This window comes from Pantherophis guttatus, chromosome 1, assembly GCF_059756535.1.
Source record: "Pantherophis guttatus breed Tessera chromosome 1, ASM5975653v1, whole genome shotgun sequence".
Classification (NCBI taxonomy): domain Eukaryota; kingdom Metazoa; phylum Chordata; class Lepidosauria; order Squamata; family Colubridae; genus Pantherophis; species Pantherophis guttatus.
In genome coordinates, this window is record NC_142063.1 from 316854146 (window position 1) to 316876070 (window position 21925).

Consider the following 21925-nt stretch of genomic DNA (forward strand, 5'->3'; position numbering starts at 1 on the left):
TTCAGCTGTTGTAGGTGCTGCCAGTCCATGATGGAGTAGGCGGATCCGGAGTCTACCTCCATCTTGCACGGAGGCCCCTCTGCTAGCAGCGTCACGTGGAACTTGGTGGTTCCCTCGTCGCTTGTGTGAGCAATGGTGGTGGTCTGGTGCACCGTTCTGTTGCGGGGATATTCCTCCTCCCCGCGCCGGGACTGGTTTGAGGACCGTTTGGATGTCCTCTGGTTATCTTTGCGATTTTCCCGGAATCGTGGTCTGGGTGGTTCCGGGGCTGGATCTGTGGCTCTGCAGGCCTCTGCGATGTGGCCCCTCTTCAGGCATCGGCGGCAGGTCGCGTCCCTCCATCTGCAGTTTGCCCTGGGGTGGTCGCCTCTGCAGCTGCCGCATCGCTCTCCCCGGTCGCCATGCTGTGGGTTTTCCCGCCTGGGGGGGCGGGACACCTTGTGGACGGCCATTTCCTCATCAGACTCGGATTGAGTGGTTGCCTCGTCTGATGAGGTCGGGCCCGACTTGTGGATCTTATGGATCCCCCTTGCTTTTACCATCGCGGCGGCTGCTTGCTCAGACGTTTCAGCCGCTGTTGCCTCGTCGAGGACATCTTTGAGCGGAATCCTCTTCCGGCTGAGGAACTTCTTCTGCAGCCCCACATCTCGCATTCCAAACACAATGCGGTCCCGGATGGCATTGTCCACATTGTCGAACTCGCAGTTGGCAGCGATTTGGCGAAGCGCTGCCACGAATTCCTTGATGGATTCACCTTCCCGCTGGTTTCTTTGTTGGAAGGTGAACCTGTTTGCGATGGGGGTGCCTGTAGGTGCATAGTGCTCCTGTAGGACTTCCTGCAGGTCGTTCCAGGACATCTCCTCGATGTCCCTGGGTGCCACGAGGTCAATCGCCATCTCCAGAATGTCCGATCCGCAATGAGCCAGGAAGAGGGCTCTTTTTCTCTCATCATCGAGGTTCTGGTATCCATTGCCTCGCAGGAACTGCCGGAATCGGACCATGTATGACCTCCACTTCTCCCGGGATGGGTCGAACGGGTTCAGCGCGGTCATCGGGGCTTGCGGGGTAGCCATTCTGGAAGATCGCTGTGGTGTGGTGATTTTGTTCGGTGGGCAATCGTGCCAAGAGTCTTGTGAAGGTTCTTCTCTCTAGTCCTTCGTCGCCAGTGTTAGATCAGGCGCAGGGAAAAGAAGACTGGACCAGCTCGATACATTAAGCAACTTTTATTCATTACAAAGTAACGAGTCAAGACTGCTGGCGCGCTGCCGGAGCTCTCCTTATATTCGCTCCCGGCAGACGCACCGCCCCTTGACAGGGATTCAAATCTCCCGCCCGATGGCTGGCAGCCAATCAGGGCGGATGTCCTTATAAGGACATAACAGAATGGAAAGGTGATTATTCAGCCACATCTCTTAAGCTTTGCCTTGAGGGTGGAAGCTATTTCTGTGGATGATACCCTCCCCATTTGAATATCCTTGCTACCGGATCTCACAAAAGGTGGACATGCATAAGCAGAAGTGAATTAAGCACAGGTATGCTAAATAGTAGCAGATCAGTGAGACTGAAAATGGTAAAATTGGCAGATCTGGAAGGACAGAAAGTCAGTATTTAATAATGTGGTTCTTAGCTTACGAATCAGAGGAAGCCGTTGATGAGGAAACTCTGGAAGCCAATTGCAGCTCTTAAACTGCCTTGAAGCCTAGGATTAATGTTGAGCCCCTGTGATTATCTAAGAATGTATGTACCACTTTGTGTAGTAAGCAGATGAAGTAAGGTAAGCAGGTGAGGAAACTTCAGGGACAAACTGACTTGGTTTTAGTAATTGGTTAAGTAAGGTAAGTAAAATGAAATATGTGGAGATAAGTGCTGACATCTAGGTTTGTAAATAATTGAGAGATGGAGTTTTAACAAGCAGCCTGCATACCCCGTGCCTGTTACAAGCTGGATCTAGCCCAATAACTCAAAGACAGACTCCAATTCTTTTCTGTAGCTTTATTATAGATCTGATGGTACTAGAGGTCACAGACCTTGTACCTTTCTCTTTCAGGTATACATCTGGTATGAACTGTGGACCATGTGGTAGGACCTTTTGTACCCAGGAGGAGGGGCAAAGAGGTAAGGAGTGGTTACAGGGATTATGGGATATGTGGTCAGTTAACCCTTGAAGGTCCGGGGGGTCAGGGAGATGTGGTAGTTAGGCATTTATCATGACAGTGCCCACGGTGAATTGATCACTGCCTATCTGTTAAGAATGAAGGGGAAAGAGTGGGTAATGAGTAAGACTGTTAATAATGCTTTCTCCCCTCCCCCTCCTCATTGGAGGTTAGAGCCAGGAAGATATTCTGGCAGGTGGTCTTTAGGTTCCCCTCCTGGAATAAATATTTTAATCAGGACGCTCTCACTAATTTAATTTAATTTAATTTAATTTATCACATTTCTATGCTGCCCAACTCCCAAGGGACTCTACCCTACTTGGGTTGACAATGTTAGTTTTTGACCTCCTCAAAGGAAAATGTTTTACACCAGAAGGGAAGAGCATGTTAGCATCCAGCTGCTGCTCTTCTACTATCTGTGGGATGGAGCCTCAAAGAGTAATTCCCACAAATGGCAATGGATGCCAGTGATTCAGAAAGGGAGGTGGAGGAGGGAGGGAGGGAGGGAGGGAGGAAAACAATTCCTATCTTCCTTCAAGCTCCTGGTTAAAATGAAGTAGCAGGATGAACTTAAAATTTTTTTTTTTGTATTGTAATGTTCTTGGAAGAGCAAGGGATTTAATTAAATGATTTACCTACTTTCAAAAGTCCCAGTTTCAACACATGCCATGTCCAGGTGGGTCAGAGAAGAGACTTTCCTGTATTATCGCAAACTTCTATCAGTGAAGAAAGATAATGCTCACCCATATTCCCCAGGGGTTGGAATTCTGGAAGAGCCATGATACAGTTTGGAAGCAAATGCTAAAAATCCTGCATTTTTGCTACTATTTTTGGAGCAGAATTAGATGGGCGGGCTTTGGTTCTATTCCTTATAGGCATCTGTGCTACTCAGAGGAAGTATAGGCCAAGTTTGCTTTCATTGCAGTATGTTCCTTATTCTAGCAATTCTTCTTTACCTGAAGATGGAGGAAATATTCAGTAGTGGAAATATTCCTGCAGCCTTAGTTGTATTCCAGAGTTAGAAGGTGAATTTAAAACGAGAAGGCATGCATAGTACATTAGATGTTTCCTGCTCCTCAGCCACAAAGGATTTCATGAGGCCACATTTTTTATTAAGCATATCTAAACTTCATTTCCTCTTCCCATGAACATATTAAGATATTATATTATAACATAATAAATATGCCCCTAATTAGGACCGTAAACCAAAGCAGGACAGATACAGAGGAAGCCGCACTTACAAAGTGCAGATCAAAAAGGAATTTTCAAAAAGCACTGTTTGAATTGATTGCCGACATTTCTAAAAACCCACTGAAGTATGCAATAAATATGTCAAAGAATATTTTTGAAGTAGTCTCCTATCAAGATAAATAGTAGGAAAAGCATTTCACATTTATTTAGGATCAACTCAATATTGTAAAGTTTTGTGGAGACTCAGCCTTAGTCATTCTTTCTCAGTCTCTCTTTATTTATTTATTTATTTATCTGTCAACAACAACAAGTATAAGGAAACAAGTAACAGTATAGACATAGACATGGATACATGACAAAAAAATTTGGCACAAATAAAAGGATATAAATAGGCTAAACATAGCCATAAACACATAGAATGATTACATATAAATGGGGACAGTAGGACAGCGTTGGAAGGCACATTGGTGCGCTTATGCACACCCCCTTAGGGACCTCTTAAGAAACATGAAAGGCCCACGGTAGACAGTTTAAGGTAAAAGGTATGGGGATTAGAGAGACTAGCAACAAGATCTAGAGTGTTCCAAACATTTACTATCCTGTTGCAAAAGTCATATTTCCTACAATCAAGATTAGAGCAATTTACATTGAGTTTGAATCTATTGATAGCCCTTGTGTAATTATGGTTGAAATTAAAGTAGTCATTTACAGGTAGAATGTTTTGGTAAATAATCTTATGAACTAAGCATAAGTCAGAACGTAGACGGTGTAGTTCGAGACTATCCAGATCTAAAATTTCAAGCCTGGTGGGAGCAGATTTTGAGCAGAAGATTTGAGTACTCTCCTAGTAAAATATCTCTGGACCCTCTCTAAAGTATTGATGTCTGAAATACAGTGAGGGTTCCAGGCAGGTGAGAAGTATTCAAGTATAGGTCTGGCTTATATGCCCTAATTTAGAGTATAACATTACCAGAGAGAAAACTTCGCAAAATAAGATTGACAACTCTTAATGCATTTTTTGCAATGGTGTTACAGTGAGCTCTGGGACCTAGATCTTTTGAAATTAGTACTCCCAGGTCCTTGACAAAGTGTGGGTCAACTTTTAAATTGTTATCAGCCAGCAAATATTTGATGTTTTTATTTCTATTGCCAATGTGCAGGACTGAGCATTTGTTAGCAGAGATTTGGAGTTGCCAATTGTTTGACCATTCAGATACACAGTCTAGGCCATTTTGAAGGGTAGTAGAGTTGTCTGTGGTGTTGAACAGTTTAACATCATCGGGAAAGAGGACACAGCTGCTTATAATTTGATCACAAAGGTTGTTGATATAAAGCAGAAAGAGTGTTGGACCTAGAACGCTGCCTTGGGAAACATCGCTGTTAACAGGTGCAGGATTTGATAGGGCACTGCCTATTTTGACCACTTGTTGCCTGTATGACAGGAACGCAGCTAACCAATTATGCAGGGGTCCAGAAATGCCATAAGATTTTCGTTTCAGAAGTAGTTTGTCGTGCACTACTGAATCAAAAGCTTTACAGAAGTCTATGTAAATTGCATCTATTGCTTTGCCATGGTCGAGTTGAGAGGTCCAGATGTTTTTGCAATGTATGAGTTGCAGATTACATGACAAATTTTTCCTGAAACCAAATTGCTTATCAGAGAGTAGGTTATTTGTCACTAAGTGGAGGGTGATGGATTGGTTTATGATGGATTCCATGACTTTACACGTGACACAACAAAGAGAGATTGGTCTATAGTTCTCAACAAGGCCGGGGTCACTATTTTTGAAGATAGGTATGACTGTTGCTAATGACCATATGTCAGGCAAGGAGCTCATTCTAAAAGATACTTCATAGATGGTGCTTAGAGGTTCAGCTTTGGCGGAGGAAAGCTTTTTAAGAAAGAAGGCACATATTCCATCAGGACCAATAGAAATGGCTTTAGTTTGTGTAGTACCCTTATAACGGTATCTTCAGTAAAATCAATGTGGATTAGATCATTGCAATTGAATGAGGTATGACTCGGAAAAGAGGGGGAGATGCCATTGCTGTTGACAAAGACTGAACTGAAAAAAGCGTTGAAGAGATTAGCTTTAACGGCATCATCGTTGCAATCTTCACTATTTGGCCCTTTTAGAGTTTATTTTCATGTGAAATACAAGCTTTTCTTCCAGTTCAAGTAGCAAGCAGATCAAGTGTTTCAATTTCCATCTTCATTTTGGGTGGATAAGCACGTGGTTACCTCACTTGCTGTAGAAACAATGTTATGTCACCATAGAGCAATTCTGTAACATTCTTTAGCACCCAGAGTTAAAGTATCTCCAAGGACATGGATTGCAATCACCATTTCCACACTTAATCTTGCATTAAGAAGAAACCGTTGATGGTCCTTGAGTAAGCATGAGTAACTGTGGAAAGAACATAGCTGAACAATGAATGTGAAACTTCTTCATAGCTTCTCTTCTTTCTCCATCTAGAGTGAAGAGGCTATCCACTGTGTCTCTTGTGGCATATTTACACCACATTTCTTGGCTGCAGGCAGCACCATCATACATTGATCAGAATGATTGATCAGAGAATCGTCCGGCCACCCTGTTCAGGGTGACCCGCTCCCTGCTCCATCCGGGAGTGCGGGAGGACTCCCTGGAAGGCAGGACTGAGGATTTCGGACAATACCTGTATGACAAAATCACTCAGATCCAGGGGGATTTGGACTCTGACTGGGTAGATTCGGGCAGGGTGACGAGGAACAGTCTTGAGAATGTTATCTGGGAAGAATTTGACTCTGTGACTCCGGATGACATGGACAAGATTTTGGGGAGACTCAGTGCGGCCATATGTTTACTGGACCTGTGTCCCTACTGGTTAGTACTGGCTTCCCGGGAGGTTACATGAGGCTGGCTCCAGGGAATTGTCAATGCTTCATTGAGTGAGGGTCACTTCCCCACTGCCTTGAAAGAGGTGGTGGTGAGGCCTCTCCTCAAGAACCTTTCCCTGGACCCGACAGTTTTGGCCATCTACCGTCCTGTCTCCAACCTTCGCTTCATGGCAAAGGTTGTTGAGAGTGTGGTCGCGCGACAGTTTCCACAATTCCTGGAGGAAATGTCTTATCTAGATCCGTTCCAGTCGGGTTTCAGGCCTGGGCACAGCACAGAAACGGCATTGGTCGCATTGGTAGATGATCTCTGGAGGGCTTGGGACAGGGGTTGCTCCTCTGTTCTAGTCCTGTTAGACCTCTCAACGGCTTTTGATACCATCGACCATGGTATCATGCTGCACCGGTTGGAAGAGTTGGGGATGGGGGGCACCGTGTTACGGTGGTTCTCCTCCTTTCTCTCTGACCGATTGCAGTTTGTGTTGGCAGGGGGGCAGAGGTTGACCTTTGCCCCTTTTGTTCAACATTTATGTGAAGCCACTGGGTGAGATCATCTGTGGCTTTGGGGTGAAGTACCACCAGTATGCTGATGACACCCAGCTGTACATCTCCACCCCAGGCCACCCCAACGATGCCCTTGAAGTGATGTGTCAGTGCCTGGAGGCTGTGCAGATCTCGATGGGGAGGAACAGGCTCAAGCTCAACCCTTCCAAGACTGAGTGGCTTCTGGCAACCCGATATAGTCAGTTGACTCCATTGCTGATTATTGGGGGCGAGTCTTTGGCCCCCTCGGAGAGGGCGCGCAATCTGGGAGTCCTCCTGGATATGCAGCTGTCCTTGGAGGAACACCTGATGGCTGTAGCCAGGGGGATCTTTTTTCAGGTTCTCCTGATTTGCCAGTTGCGGCCCTTTCTTGATCGGGATTCCATGTGCACAGTCACTCTTGCCCTCGTCACCTCTTGCCTGGACTACTGCAATGCTCTCTACATGGGGCTCCCTTTGAAGAGCACTGGAGGCTCCACAGTCACTCTTGCCCTCGTCACCTCTTGCCTGGACTACTGCAATGCTCTCTACATGGGGCTCCCTTTGAAGAGCACTGGAGGCCTCCAATGCAGCTGCGCAGGTAATTAGGGGAGCTGCATGGCGCTCCCACATAACACCGCTCCTGCGTGAGCTGCACTGGCTCCAAGTGGTCTTCAGGGTGTGCTTCAAGGTGTTGGTTACCACCTTTAAAGCCCTCCATGGCATAGGACCTAGTTATCTTTGAGACCGCCTGCTGCTACTGACAACCTCCCATCGACCCGTGTGCTCCCACAGAGAGGGCCTCCTTGGGGTGCCATCAGCCAAACAATGTAGGCTGGTGACCCCCAGGGGGAGGGCCTTCTCTGTGGGGGCACCTACCCTCTGGAACCAGCTGCCCCCAGAGATAAGGAGAATCCAAGACCTCGGTGCCTTCCACCATGCCCTTAAAACTTTCTTCTTTCAGCAAGCCGGGCTGACTTAACAAATTTTTTAAATAATTTTAAATTGGTTTGTCATTTTAAATTTGGGGCCAAACAGATATATATTCTTTTAACTGTTTTTAATGTTTGTATTGTATGTTTTTATTTGGCTGTTCACCGCCCTGAGTCTCCAGGGAGAAGGGCGGTATATAAATTCGAAATAAAATAAAAAAAATAAATAAACATTTTTGCCTAATATAGTTCTTTACTATAACCAATGGTGCATTATCAGCAATGTCACTGAATCCATCTGTGTTGCAACTGGATGTCCTCTCTTTCCTTTTACCTTTCCGTGATTCAAATATTTATTAGTTTATCAAAATATAAAATACAGAAGTAGAAAGAAAAATGAAAATAATGGGAAAATGAGGGAGGAAAAACGGAAGAAAAAAAGATACTGCAAAGGGAAAAAGAAAAAGAAAAGCATTGACTCCTGACTTCTTTTGGTGCAGTAGAATAAGGTAGTAAGGTAGAACCTCAACTGTTTACTTTTATATAATAATATATACTAGCCATTTCTATAACAACAAACCTATCTAATCAGGAAAACCCAAAATCAAAATCAAAGTTTCATTTTTTTCCACCTGAAGCACAAAGTCCAAAAGCAGTTTCCAAATAGAAACAAAATTAATTGTGTTCTTGTCTTTAATCAAAGCATTCAATTTAGCCATCTCTGATAACTCCATCAATTTTTGCAGCCATTCGTTTACTGTGGGAATCATTGTGGGAAGGCATCCTTCCATTTTTGTGTGCAAAGAATTCTTGCTGCCTTTGCATATATAGCATCAAAGTTCTATTTTTTCCCCAAATTCTTTAACCATTAAGCCCAAGAGAAAAGTCTCTGGTTTTATCTTTATATTCACTTTAAGAATCTTCTATATTACGATGTGAATCCTACTCCAATATTTCTTTGCTTTGTCACATGTCCACTGTAAATGGTAAAATGTTTATTCTTTACATTTATATTTCTAACATTCATTTGAGGTACCTTTATTCTTTCATATTAACATTTTTTTATTAAGTTATGAAGTATAATAAAAATACAAAGTAAATAGAAAAGCAGGTGGGGGGGGGAGAAGGAGAAAGAGAAATGAGGAAAAATAAGGTTGGGGGAAAAGAAAAAGAAGCATTGACTTTCAACTCTCTCTGTTATAATAAAATAAGACATTAACATCAAATCACAGTTTTTTTCTTTTCCATAATAGTATGAACCAACCTTTTCTATAAAGATCTATCAGTCTAATAATTAGTAAAACCTAAAGTCAGAGTTTCATTCTTCACATCGAGCATGAAGTTCAGAAGTGGTTTCCATGTGGAAAGGAAAGTACTTATGTTCTATTCTTTAATCAACGTAGTCAGTTTTGCCATTTCAGCTAACTCCATCACCTGCTGCAACCATTCGTAGGAATCAAAGTGTCCTTCCACTTTTACAATAGTATACAATAGTCTTGCTGCTGTCAACATATATAATAACAAAGTTCCAATTTTTTTCTCTAGTTCTTTTTCCATTAAGCCCAAAAGGAAAAGTTCTGATTTCATTTTTATCTCCATTTTCAATTTTTTTTGTATCAAAATATGAATCATACTCCAAATTATTTTGCTTTATCACATGTCCACCATAGATGATAAAAAGACCCCTCTTTACTTTTACACTTCCAACATTCATTTGACATACCTTTATACATCTTAAATAACTTATCTGGTGTTAAATACCAATGATGCATCAGCTTATAATTTTTTTCTTTTAAATTGTAATTTAGTGTGAATTTTAAACCTTTCGTTCGCATATTGTTCAAGCATCATATTATATCCAAAGTTCCTTGTCCATTGAATCATATTCAAAATCCATTTGATTTTCCAAAATCAATTTCAATAATATTTTACAGATTTTAGCAATAGTATGTTCATCCTTGCCACATAATAAAATTTCCAGTTCATTTTTAACAAAGTCAAATCCATAACATTTTAAATCCAATTTAAACCTTTCTTTCAGGTGTTGATAAGTTAACCAATGGCAAACATAACTTTCTGATTTGAGTTCTTCCCTCAGCTTTAATATTGGGTCACCAGAGTTGAAAGATAATTTTTTTCCATACGTTAACCAGTTTGGCTTTGCCACCATTTCTTTTCTGAAGGCTTCCTGTGGTGACATCCAAAGGGGCAACTTCGTAGAGAGCCTTGTTTTATATTTATTCCAAACTCTTTTTTATTAAATGTTTTTTTAAAAAACCAAAAGAAATCTTTAACAATTTTTTCTTTTCAACAGGTTCGCATCGGTAAAGAATTTCTTACTTATACTTTTTCCTCCCTTATTCTAATGTATCTTTTGTACATATACTTCTAATATTAATTTGTTTATTTACATATATCCATATAAATAACAGTGTACACAATTTCATTTCTACAATTTTTGTTTCCTCATATTTGTTATTGTATTTCTACTCCTATTTCAACCATTATTTGATCTTTCCTTGCCTTTTATCTCTCTCCTCCAACCATTCATACCATTTCTCCCACACTAAGTAATATCCTGTTTCCTCTTTTTCTTGTATTAGCCATGCCATCCAAGCCTTAATTCATGGCCCTCTAGTTCAAGTAACCTCTTATTCTGGAGTCTCACCCATTCTTTTGCCCAGGTCAAGCAACATGCATCAAAGTACAATTTCATACCTGGCAAACCCAAACCCCCTCTTTCCTTAGCATCTTGCAGTAGCTGATATCTAATTCTTAGTTTTTTTCCCTTGCCATATTAACTTAGAAATATCCTTCTGCCATTGTTTAAACGGATTATCAGTTGTAAGGATTGGTAATGTCTGGAATAAAAAAAGCATCTTTGGTAAAATATTCATCTTAATTGCAGAGATTCTACTCAATAGCGATAAATGCAACTTATTCCATCTTTGTAAATCCTGTTTAATATCCCTCCAAAGACGGACATAATTATTTTGCCACAAAGAAGAGGGAGTTACGCTATTCTCCAAAGCACCTGAGAATAGGACAAGAAGCAATGGGTGGAAACTAATCAAGGAGAGAAGCAACTTAGAACTAAGGAGAAATTTCCTGACTGTTAGAACAATTAATCAGTGGAACAACTTGCCTCCAGAAGTTGTGAATGCTCCAACATTGGAAGTTTCTAAGAAGATGTTGGATAGCCATTTGTCTGAAGTGGCGTAGGGTTTCCTGCCTAAGCAGGGGGTTGGACTAGAAGACCTCCAAGGTCCCTTCCAACTCTGTTATTCTATTTACCTTTTTCTCAACCCTAAAACCTGACTTTTTATTCAATGTATCTCTTTCCTGAGAAGCCATATTCTTGATCAGCATTATTGTTTTCTGTTTATTTATTTTGAAACCTGCCAAAGCCCCAATCTCATTCAGTTTCCTCATCAAGTATTCTATATTATTTTTGGGTCCTGTAAAAATATAACCAGATCATTGACAAAGGCCTTTAATTTATAAACTTCTTTCTTGATATTTATACCCCTTATTTTATCATCTTGTCTAAAACCTTTATTCAGGACTTCTAAAACCAAAATAAACAACACAGAGGACAAAGGGCATCCTTGTCTTGTACCCTTTTGAATTTCACAGGACTTAGTTAAGTCACCATTTATAATAATTTTTGCATTCTGTCACATGTAGATTAATTCCTTGGATAAAATTCACTCCATTTCTTCCAGCACCTTAAACATGAAGTTTAGGTGGTCGAAGGCCTTCTCTGCATCTAAAAATATTAAGGCAGCCTATTTCTCATTATGATATTGAAAGTATTCAATAATATATATATATATTTTATTGAAAAGTTTTATAAGAAATACAAACATTTTCTCCCCCCCACCCTTCCCCCCACAACCCCTTTGTTATGTATGTATCTATTTTGTGCGGGAAATTCAAATGTACAGTGAATCCTGATTGGTTCATGGTCACCCCTGAAAAGTATATAAAGAGGGCTGTTGCCTGTGTTCCTTTGCTGAAGTCTCACCCTGAATTAAAGAGCTGTTGTTACTAGCCTGCTTTTGCCTCTCGTTATTTCCGCGCTACAACATTGGCGACGAAGGTGGGATAGAAGACACAAGAGGCAATCCAAAAAGAGCTTAGGGTTTCAGCCAGGGTGACTAGCGAACACGGAGACACGGCATGTCTGCTTACGTTCCGCCAAAACCCTTCGACCCGACCCGAGAGAAGTGGGGATCATATCTGACCAGGTTCGAGTGCTCCCTGGAAGCGAGCGAAATGCAAGGGCTCTCTGCGAACAGGAAAAGGGCTCTGTTCTTAAGCCACTGCGGGCCAGACGTATTCGAGATGGCCGAATCCCTCTGCGAGCCAACCCCAGTCCAGACGGTTCCCTGGGACGTCCTTCAGGCCAACCTGAAAGCCCACTACGCTCCAGTTCCGTCTAAATTCGTTCAGCGCTACGAACTCCGGCAAAGAGTTCAAAAAGAAGGAGAGCCGGTCAGTGATTATGTGGCCGCGCTTCGAAAAGCCGCAACACATTGTGACTACAGAGACTTAGACGACGCATTGCTTGAACAACTGATTTGCGGGGTTTGAGATACCCGGTTACAAAGGCGTCTTCTAGCCAAGCCAGACCTAACGCTAGCCGGTGCGCTAGACGAAGCCCGAGCACACGAGGCATCAACGAAAGCTTCGGAAGCGCTGCAGCGTCCCAGTTCAAGCAAGGACGGGCCGAAAACAGCCCCCGTCCACAGAGAAGAGGTGCGAACCAGCACAGAGGAAGAGTCGGACGAGGACGTCTTCCATACAGAAAAGAAATCGAGCGAACAAAGCCGCCACCACGAGAACTGCCCTAGCTGTGGTGGGGATCACGAGAGACAGTCATGTAAATACAAAGAAGCCATTTGCAGACGTTGCGACAGGAAAGGCCACCTGGCACGAGTTTGCAGAGCTCAATTTCCGCGTAGTCAAAAGTCACGTGACTACCGCGACCAACCAGAACCGGCTCGTTCAAAACAGCCAATCAAAGATGACGGCGCGAGAAAATGGCGCGAACCTCAAAAGCGGGAGACCTACAGCACGAGAATCGGCCAAGCCAGCACAACCGACGATGAGAAAGTCTACACGAAAGTAGAAATCAATGGCAAATCGTGCGAAATGGAGATCGACACCGGGTCTACATTATCGATCATGTCCTGGTCAACACTCAAGGCACTCCTGCCCAAGCTTCAGAAGAACCAGCTGTCCCGTCAGAAAATCCGCCTACTCGACTACCAGGGAAACCGAGTTCCCGTTGAAGGCGTGGGCACGTTCCGGGTCACCTACGGCGAGTTCCAGAAAGAGCTGCCCCTGACGGTCGTTAGCAAGCCCCTACCAAGTCTACTGGGCATGAAATGGTTCCGGGCCCTCGGCATGGGCTTCACAGGCGTTCACAGCATCAACGGATCATCACTTAACGAAACCCTGCTCCACGAGTTTCGGGACGTTTTCGAAGAGACTCTAGGCAAGTACTTGGGGACCCCTATATCCTTTAATTTAGACCCCAACGTAGTGCCAATCAGACTGAAAGCAAGACGAGTTCCATTTGCTTTAAAGCCCAAAATCGATGCGGAGCTCGACAAGCTCATTAAGCAAGGGGTGCTCATTCCCGTAGATCACGCTAAATGGGAAACCCCTATAGTCACGCCAGTCAAATCGGATGGCTCAATTAGAATATGCGCTGACTATAAATGTTCGTTAAACAAGGCGTTGCAGCAGAGTGCCTATCCGGTTCCGATAGTCCACCATCTACTACATTCCCTGGGGCCTGGCAAGCTATTCGCTAAACTAGACCTTGCGCAGGCATACCAGCAACTGCCAGTAGATGACGCTTCGGCAGAATCACAGACAATAGTAACTCACAGAGGTGCCTTTAAATGCACCAGGCTTCAATTTGGGGTCAGCATCGCCCCAGGACTCTTTCAAAGCACAATGGAGCGCCTTCTACAAGGCCTCCCAGGTGTCGTCCCGTATTTCAACGACGTTTTGATTAGTGGCCAAGACAAGACTCAGTTAGGCCGAGGGTTCTACTAGTCCTATTGAGGTTCAGAGAAGCGGGACTTAAACTCAAGCGAACAAAATACAAGATAGCTGTTCCATCAGTGGAATTCTTAGGCTACAGAATTGATGGCACGGGCATTCACCCCACAGAAAGCAAAGTTAGGGCCATCCAAAGTGCACCCACCCCCAAATCAAAATCTGAACTGCAGGCTTTCCTGGGCCTTCTCAATTTCTATACGATGTTCCTGAAACACAAAGCCACCGTTGCGGAGCGTCTGCACAGGCTCCTTAGAAAAAACGTTCTGTGGGTTTGGGGCAAGCGAGAAGCGGCCGCATTCAACGCAGTAAAGAGACTTTTGTCTGAGGACAGTTTCCTCATACAATACAATTCCGAACTGCCTCTAGTGTTGGTCTGTGACGCTTCCCCCTTTGGTGTAGGCGCAGTTTTAAGCCATAGACTGCTGAACGGGTTAGAGGCGCCCATCACCTATTACTCTCGCACTTTGTCCAGTGCTGAAAGGAACTATAGCCAGCTAGATAGGGAGGCACTAGCGGCTGTAGCTGGGGTCAAAAAGATTCACGAGTATTTGTTTGGCCGCACTTTTGAACTTGTTACCGACCACCAGCCGCTTTTGGGACTTTTGGCTGGAGATAAACCGACCCCGGCTGCTCTTTCCCCTCGGATGACCAGATGGTCCATTTTCTTAGCCGTGTACTCATACAGACTGCTCCACTGGCTGGGCAAAACTTTAGGACATGCTGACGCCCTCAGCCGATGCCCCTTGCCCGAATTGTTGGACAACCCAACCCCGGAAGCCCCGGTTTTACTGCTTGACATTGTTTCCCCGGGCCCCATTTCTTCAAATGAGGTGGCGAGGGTTTCTGCCAGAGGCTCTGTTTTGCGCACTGTAATGGGCTGGGTAACGAGGGGTTGGCCTACCAAGGTGGACGGTGGTGGTTTTCAATTGTACTTTAACAAAAAAACTGAACTGTCAATGTTGGGGGGTTGCTTGTTGTGGGGAGACAGGGTGGTCATCCCTTCGCGGTTAAGGCACAGAGTTTTGGAAATGTTGCATGAAGGACACCCTGGAATTGTTCGCATGAAAGGCCTAGCTCGTAGTTATGTTTGGTGGCCACATCTCGACCAAGATGTCACTGAGTGGGTGGGGAAGTGTAGGCCCTGCCAGGAGTCCTGCCCATATCCGCCCATAGCTCCCGTTCAGGAATGGGAAAAATCAAAAGGGCCATGGGGGAGGATTCACATTGATTTCGCTGGCCCGTTCCACGGCCAGAACTTTCTTATTATTGTAGATGCATATTCTAAGTGGCTCGAAATCACCCTAATGCCATCTACCACTTCTGAGGCCGTAATCAAAGTACTCAGAAAGCTATTCGCAACACACGGGTTGCCAGACACCCTGGTATCCGACAGGGATAGGAAAGGAAGAGACAGCTGCGATCTCACATTGCTCCTGGAAGCACGAAGCCGAGAACACCAGCCTGAAGATGACGAATGAGACTTCGTCGAAACGTCGCCAAGACACTTCCAATTTTACGTGGGAGAAGACCCGAATAACCAAAGACCTACATATATATATATATATATCTGTAAAATCTTTTTTAGTTTTTCTGCCATTTTGTAATCTTTATTTAATAGTGAAATTGGTCTATAATTCTTTGTCTTTGTAACATATTTACCCTCCTTTAGGAGCAACACAATATTGGCTTCTTTCCACATCTGAGGTATATTTCCCCCTGTAGAATATCATTTATTGTGTCCTTTAATGGTCGAAGAAATTCATCCTCGAAGCACTTATAGTATTGGCTTTTGAGACCATCTGGGCCTGGAGCTTTGCCTGGCCTCATTTTTTTAAAATAACTTCTGATATCTCAGTAGCAGTTATCGGATCGTTCATAAGTTGTCTCTGGGTTTGTGATAGTTTAGGTAACTGTTGTCTTAAAAGGTATTCATCCATTTTTAATATATCAATCTCCTGTCTTTTATACAAATTTGAATAAAAATTAGGAAAGGACTTTTTAATAAATTCATTGTCTGTTATTACATTATTGCCTTCACAGATTTTTCCGATCATTGTCTTTTCTCTTCCTTTTCTTCTTTTCTCTACCTCTGACTGGCCCCAGCCCCATCTATTCTCTGCCTCCCGAGTACCAGCTGATTGGGAGGAAATGGTGATTTTGCAGTAACCTTTCCCTGGAGTGGGATGGGAATGGAGATTTTACAGTATCCTTCCCCTGACATGCCCACCAAGCCATGCCATGCCCACCAAGCCACGCCCACTGAACCGGTAGAAAAGAATTTTGAATCCCATCACTGACTCACCCAATTACTTCTTTTTCTTCAAGAAGCAGTCTGAGAATGCTTGGCTTCCCAGGGAAACAAAGGGGTCAATTTCTGAAGCCTCCCCCTATCTCGGGGGTAGGGGTGGGTTTCTTCTGTCTTAGAAAATACTCTAAGCCTTGAATTGTGGAGAGTTAAAAATTCCCTTGCCATCAAAGGTGTGTAGAATAGCATGTAGTCATAGGCGGCGAGGAATGCGGTCCAGTGGGTCATCTGGGGGGGACATCACTTGCGGTGTCTGGTGATCACCGACCAGGATCCCCAAGAGAGGGTTGTGATCAGTAATCAGCTTGACATGGCGACCATGTCTAACAAAGTGATTATTGAAATCAACATTTCTTTTAACCTTATCATACCATAAATAGCCATAGAGAGGGCGGCGGTATAGAAATAAAATTATCCTTATCCTTATCCTTATCATAATTGAAATATATTATTCTAACAAGGTGGCTAACAATGGTTGTTGGAGCGGTAGCTAATAGAATTCCTGCTCAGCTGTCAACAAATAAATTCGCGCCAGCCGGCTATTTATACCGGCTGTCAAACTCTTCAACCAATCAGGAAACAGTATAGCGCCCCCTAGGAATGGATCGGAGTGGAACTTATACACAACAATTTCCAATTCATTTTTTACAAAATCAAGTCCATAGCTTTTTTGAAATCTAACTTAAATCTTTCTTTCCATTGTAAATATGTAAACCAATGGCAAACACATCCTTCTGATTCCAACTCCTCTTTAGATTTGAGGATAGGGCCATCATCATACCTTTGAGACCACCTTCTGCCACCAATAGCCTCCCACTGACCAGTTCGCTCCCACAGAAAGGGACTCCTCAGGATGCTGTCGGCCAAATTATGTCGGCTGGCGACACCCAGGGGGAGAGCCTTCCCTGTGGGAGCCCCTGCCCTTTGGAATGAACTGCCCCCAGACATAGGCAAGATCTCTGACCTCTGAGTTTTCTGCTGTGCTCTTAAGACCCTGCTCTTCCAACAGGCAGGGCTAGCTTCATAATTGAGTTTTAAATTCGGAGTTCTTAAATTTTTTGGGTTTTTTAGCTAATTTTGGCCTTAAATGTAATACTTTTAAGAATCTTTTAAATTTAAATTGTGATATTTGTATTGTGTTTTTACCTGGCTGTACACTGCCCTGAGTCCTTCGGGAGAGGGGCGGTATAGAAATAAAATTATCCTTATCCTTATCCTTATCCTTATCATAATTGAAATATATTATTTGACCATAAGTCCACCAGTCTGGCCTCGCCATCATTACTTTTCTAAAAATAAGTATTCTGGGGTGACACCCAAAGAGGCATCTTCGCAGAGAACTTTATTTTATACTTATTCCAAACTCTTAGGATGGCATGCCTAACAAAGTGATTATTGAAATCAACATTTCCTTTAACCTTATCATACCATAAATAGTCATACCCTCCAAATCTTAATACATGGCTTCCACACATCATCCACATAGATTTATTTATTTTATTTATTTTATTTTTGAATTTGTATACCGCCCTTCTCCCTGAGGACTCAGGGCGGTGAACACCCAAGTAAAAACATCAGCTACAAATATTAAAATACAATTAAAAAGATATAAATAAATTTGGCCCCATTAATTAAAAACAATAACAAAACAATTAAAAACACTTTAAAAAAGTTAGGCCAGCCCGGCTTGTTGGAAAAAGAAGGTTTTAAGGGCACGGCGGAAGGCACCGAGATAGATAGATTTTCTCCATAACAATTTTGCCTAACTTAGTTCTTCAGCTCTACCAATGGTGCATCATCAGTAATGTAACTGAATCCCTCTATGTTGCAGCTGACACCTCAATCTTTTTCTTTTATATAATAGTAGATTCTAGTCATTTTTATAACAACAAATGTTTCTGATCAGCAAAACCCAAAATCAAAGTTTAATTTTGGAAACATTGCTCAGACTTGCTGATCAACCTCTGATGCAACCACTCTAATAAGCTTATTGTTTAATTGCAAGAATAAATTCTTTGTATTCAACAAATTGATGGGTCTCTCTCTGCCGCCTCCAAACCTGATATCTATTTCCAATTGAAAAAGGAATTTTAGGAGAGTAGAAATATTGTTACCAATGAAAGGATGATCGTAGGGCACCAGTTAATAGCTTTACTAGCTTTCTTGGCTGCAGGCAGGACCTTCATATCCTGATCATCCTGATTGAGTAATTATGTGTAATCAAATCAGTGTCCACACATGCTGTAGATCAGTGGTGGGATTCAAATTTTTTTACTACTGGTTCTGTGGGTGTGGCTTGGCAGGTGTGGCAAGGGCAGGATACTGTAAAATCCCCATTTCCTCCCAATCAGCTGGGACTCGGGAGGCAGGGAATAGATGGGGGTGGCACCAGTCAGAGGTAGATATAGATAGATATAGATATATTTTCCTGGTATGCTCAAAATATACAACTTCAAAGTTGAAAGCTGTCAATACTCTGCCCCTTGCTTCATCTGGGTTCTACTTCCTGCAGATGAATAAGGTGGTGAGGAGCCACCAATGGTTCCTGCTGTAGGCAGAACAGAGATCAGGCCTCTTACAATCTATTTTATTTATTTCTTGAATTAGTCTTTTGGCTTGGAAAGATGGGAAGAGAAAAAACTGGATTTTGGTGCCTTCAAGTCCTGAATTACGTAATGGTTTTGGAAGCATTACCCAGTCCTGCTGATTGGCCTCCGATGCAACCGCTCTAATAAACTCATTGTATAACTGCACTTTATTCTTTCTGTTTATCAGATTGATGGGTCCCTCTGTGCTCCTTCAAACCTGACATTTATTTCCAAAGGACAAAGGAAGTTTAGGAGAGTAGAAATATCTGGACCAACAAAGGAGTAGTCCTAGGCTACTGGGTAACAGTTGCATTGGAAGAACAGCAGAGAACATGATCTGGAGAAGGAGGTGGAAACAAACAGCTAACCATCAATTAGCATTTACCCCAAGTGACAGTACCAGATTAGAGAGTCATGTTAGTAAGAAAAGTCTGTCGGGTATTCCCTTCTGCTATAAAAAGAGATATTTTTCTTAACTGGAGAAATAATTTCTGTCAAAATAGTCTGATGCTGCTTTGAAATGCCCTTCCCATTGGAAATGGCAGAGGGTGTTATTGGTTTTTTGGCTTTTTCTTAAGTACTTTTCCATAATTCAGGAGACTTCCTGGGTGCTGTTTCTGCCCAGTGTGGAAAAAGCCCTTGGGATGAGGTCTCTCATGTGATCTCACTTGTCAGCTGCCATGGACGTTATAGAGACGGAGGGATGCACTAGTGACCTTCTAACATACTGTCTGTCTTTCCAATATTATGACTTAGTTATGCAGTCAACCTAGTTTTAGATTCAAACCAAATACATTGTTCCACATTTGCCTGAAAATAGGTATAGGAATTTCTCGCTCTTTTCATGGACTCCTTTATTCAGCTGAATGAGAAGTGCTAGAAGACACAGGAGAAGACTTCAGGGTTTATTAGGATATCCAACCTCCTTTCTCCTCCCTGCCTGTGATAGAAAGGACCCTTTTCCTTGAGGGGGGAGCCAATTTTCCCTCCCCCCGCCAGCCTTTCCACAGGCCTTCATGAAAGATGAACATCTAAAACAGAAGTGAATTCACAACAGATACACTGAATTTTAGTGAGACTGAAAATAATAAACCAGGCAGCTCTGGAAAGAAACTTAATGTTTAATAATGTATTGTTGAAGAAAGGGGAACACCTTCTACACTGAAAGTGTAGGTAAAGAAATGTAGGTCTCTCTGTCTCTCTCTCTGTCTGTCTCTCTCTCATAGTCATTTGAATCTTCTGCCCCAATCCCTCTTAAAGAAATTGCACAATATCTGCAATGCTCATATAGCTTTATTTCAAGAAATATTTGCCATTTTTTTCCTAAATGCATAAATGTTTTAGAGTTTGCAAGATAGCAATTTTATTTATATAAAGGAAGATAAAGCAGTAGCAGGCAGTGATGTCGGGTCATTGGCCAGATCTTCAAGATATCCATGGTGGAAGATGGAGATGGCATTATTTTCCAGGGAATCTGTACAAATGAGATAAAACAATAGTTGTTCAAAGTGGATTTAAGGTATTTTCTGCCACATGAATCACAAAATGATTCTCTTCTGCCCTTATTTTTACATTGTATTTTCCTCAAAACCCTTTTCCTGTTCACATCAACACTTTGCAATTCTTTATGAATGCAAACAATATCAGGCAGAATATTAGAGGAGATTTTTCTCACGTTGGACAGCACCATAGGCGTCGTACACAATTAGGAGCCCTGGAACAGCCTAGGCGATAATGGATAAAACAACGTCCTCTGGTGAATCCTACACGGCAGTTTTGGCCGACAATCCCTATGACAAAAAAGAGGAGAAATGTAAATGATGAATAAAAATACCTTGCTATTTAGATGCTTTTTTCTTTCACCACCTTCTTTTGCAGAATTGCTGGATTCCTATGAGTTCCCTTTAAATGGAAAAATCCATTTCTGCTCATCTCCCTATAGGAGCCCAAATAAATCCAATATGAACCCAGGTTTGAAGTCTTGCTTAGTTTTGATTTGCCTGGTATCTGTATCTACAGTATTAAGGTAGTACGGGGAAAAAATCTGCTTCATACCAAGGGAAAACCTTGCTGTGATAGCCTGTATTTCTCTCCATTATTACAATGGATCCTTGCTTGCTAGGAAATAATGGTGAGTTACAGTGGCCGGTTCTGCTGGGTGAAAACCTTGAGTGAGAAGAGTTAACTTCCTTTAAACTTCAGGACTTGGTTTTCCTTTGGCTTTCTCTCTCTTCTCTTAATGTTTCTATCACTGCTCTTTTCTGCTCTTGAAAAGCTATGAATTTGTGGCACTTCGCTTCAATTTCTTCTCCTTTTCTCCATATTAAGTACAGACAAATTCAGTAGAGATTAATATTTATGTATTATTTTTATCCCATCTCTATTTTTTTTAAAAATAACTCAAGATGGTGAATGCATCTAGTACTCCTTCTTCCTCCTCTTCTCTCCACAAGATCAACCCTCTGCAGAGGTTCAGATGGAGAGAGAGAGAGACTGGTCCAAATTCAACCGGCCAGCTTTCATGCCTAAAGTGGGATTAGAACTCAGTCACGAGGTTTCTAGCCTGTGGCTTTAATCACTAGACCAAACTGGCTCTCTTGTGCCTCTTTATTCAAATAGGCTGTATTTTGTTGAGAATTTGGTAAAACAAAACTAAAAGGAACCAAACCAATGAAAACAAGCTACAACAACAAAAGCCCCAGTGAGGTTTTGTTGAGAATAGTGAATCAGTGAATTAATTTTCCAGTCCATCCTTGATGCCTGATAATTTATAGGATCTCGAGTTTTAATGCAAAAGAAAAATTAATGGCATATTTTTCAAATATTTGGAGGCTCATGTTTTCAATACCCCATACTGGTCAATCTATTTCTTAAAAGTAAAACAAAAAGAATATGTTGAAGATTACCCTGCTTTCAGTGATGATCATACTTGCATAGAAAGTAGTGAGTTATCAATCTCTCTAAATTATGAGTAATTTTGTATCTTACCTGGTTCATACAGGAATGCAACAAAAAGGATTGCAAACAGCAAATTAAGGATCTTCATGCTGGGTTTGTTTTCTGGACCAAATCTTACTCCTGGGACTGAAGACACTTCTCTATTTATAGCGTGTTGATGATTGCATCATGTTATGTTAGTGAAATATTGCAAATATTCTCAGTTATTATTTTTACTGTTCTTACATAAGGCATTGCTGCATCTTCCTTATATTGAAACGTTCCTGTGGCTTTGCTGTTGCAAAAGGCCTTGGAAGAGCAGGGGAGTGAGTTTAACAGCTAAC

General features: G+C 42.4%; 1 long non-coding RNA gene and 1 pseudogene across 1 annotated transcript; one reads left to right on the plus strand and one right to left on the minus strand.

Moving 5' to 3' along the window:
• Positions 1 to 11855: 11855 nt before the first annotated feature.
• LOC148116943 (uncharacterized) lies at positions 11856 to 19356 on the plus strand (annotated as a pseudogene).
• Positions 19357 to 19919: 563 nt separating this feature from the next.
• Positions 19920 to 21717, minus strand: LOC117671395 (uncharacterized). Its single transcript, XR_004592828.3, has 3 exons — positions 21633 to 21717; positions 20320 to 20434; positions 19920 to 20118 (listed from the first exon to the last, which is right to left on the minus strand). It is a non-coding gene; the product is annotated as an uncharacterized LOC117671395 (long non-coding RNA).
• Positions 21718 to 21925: the final 208 nt, after the last annotated feature.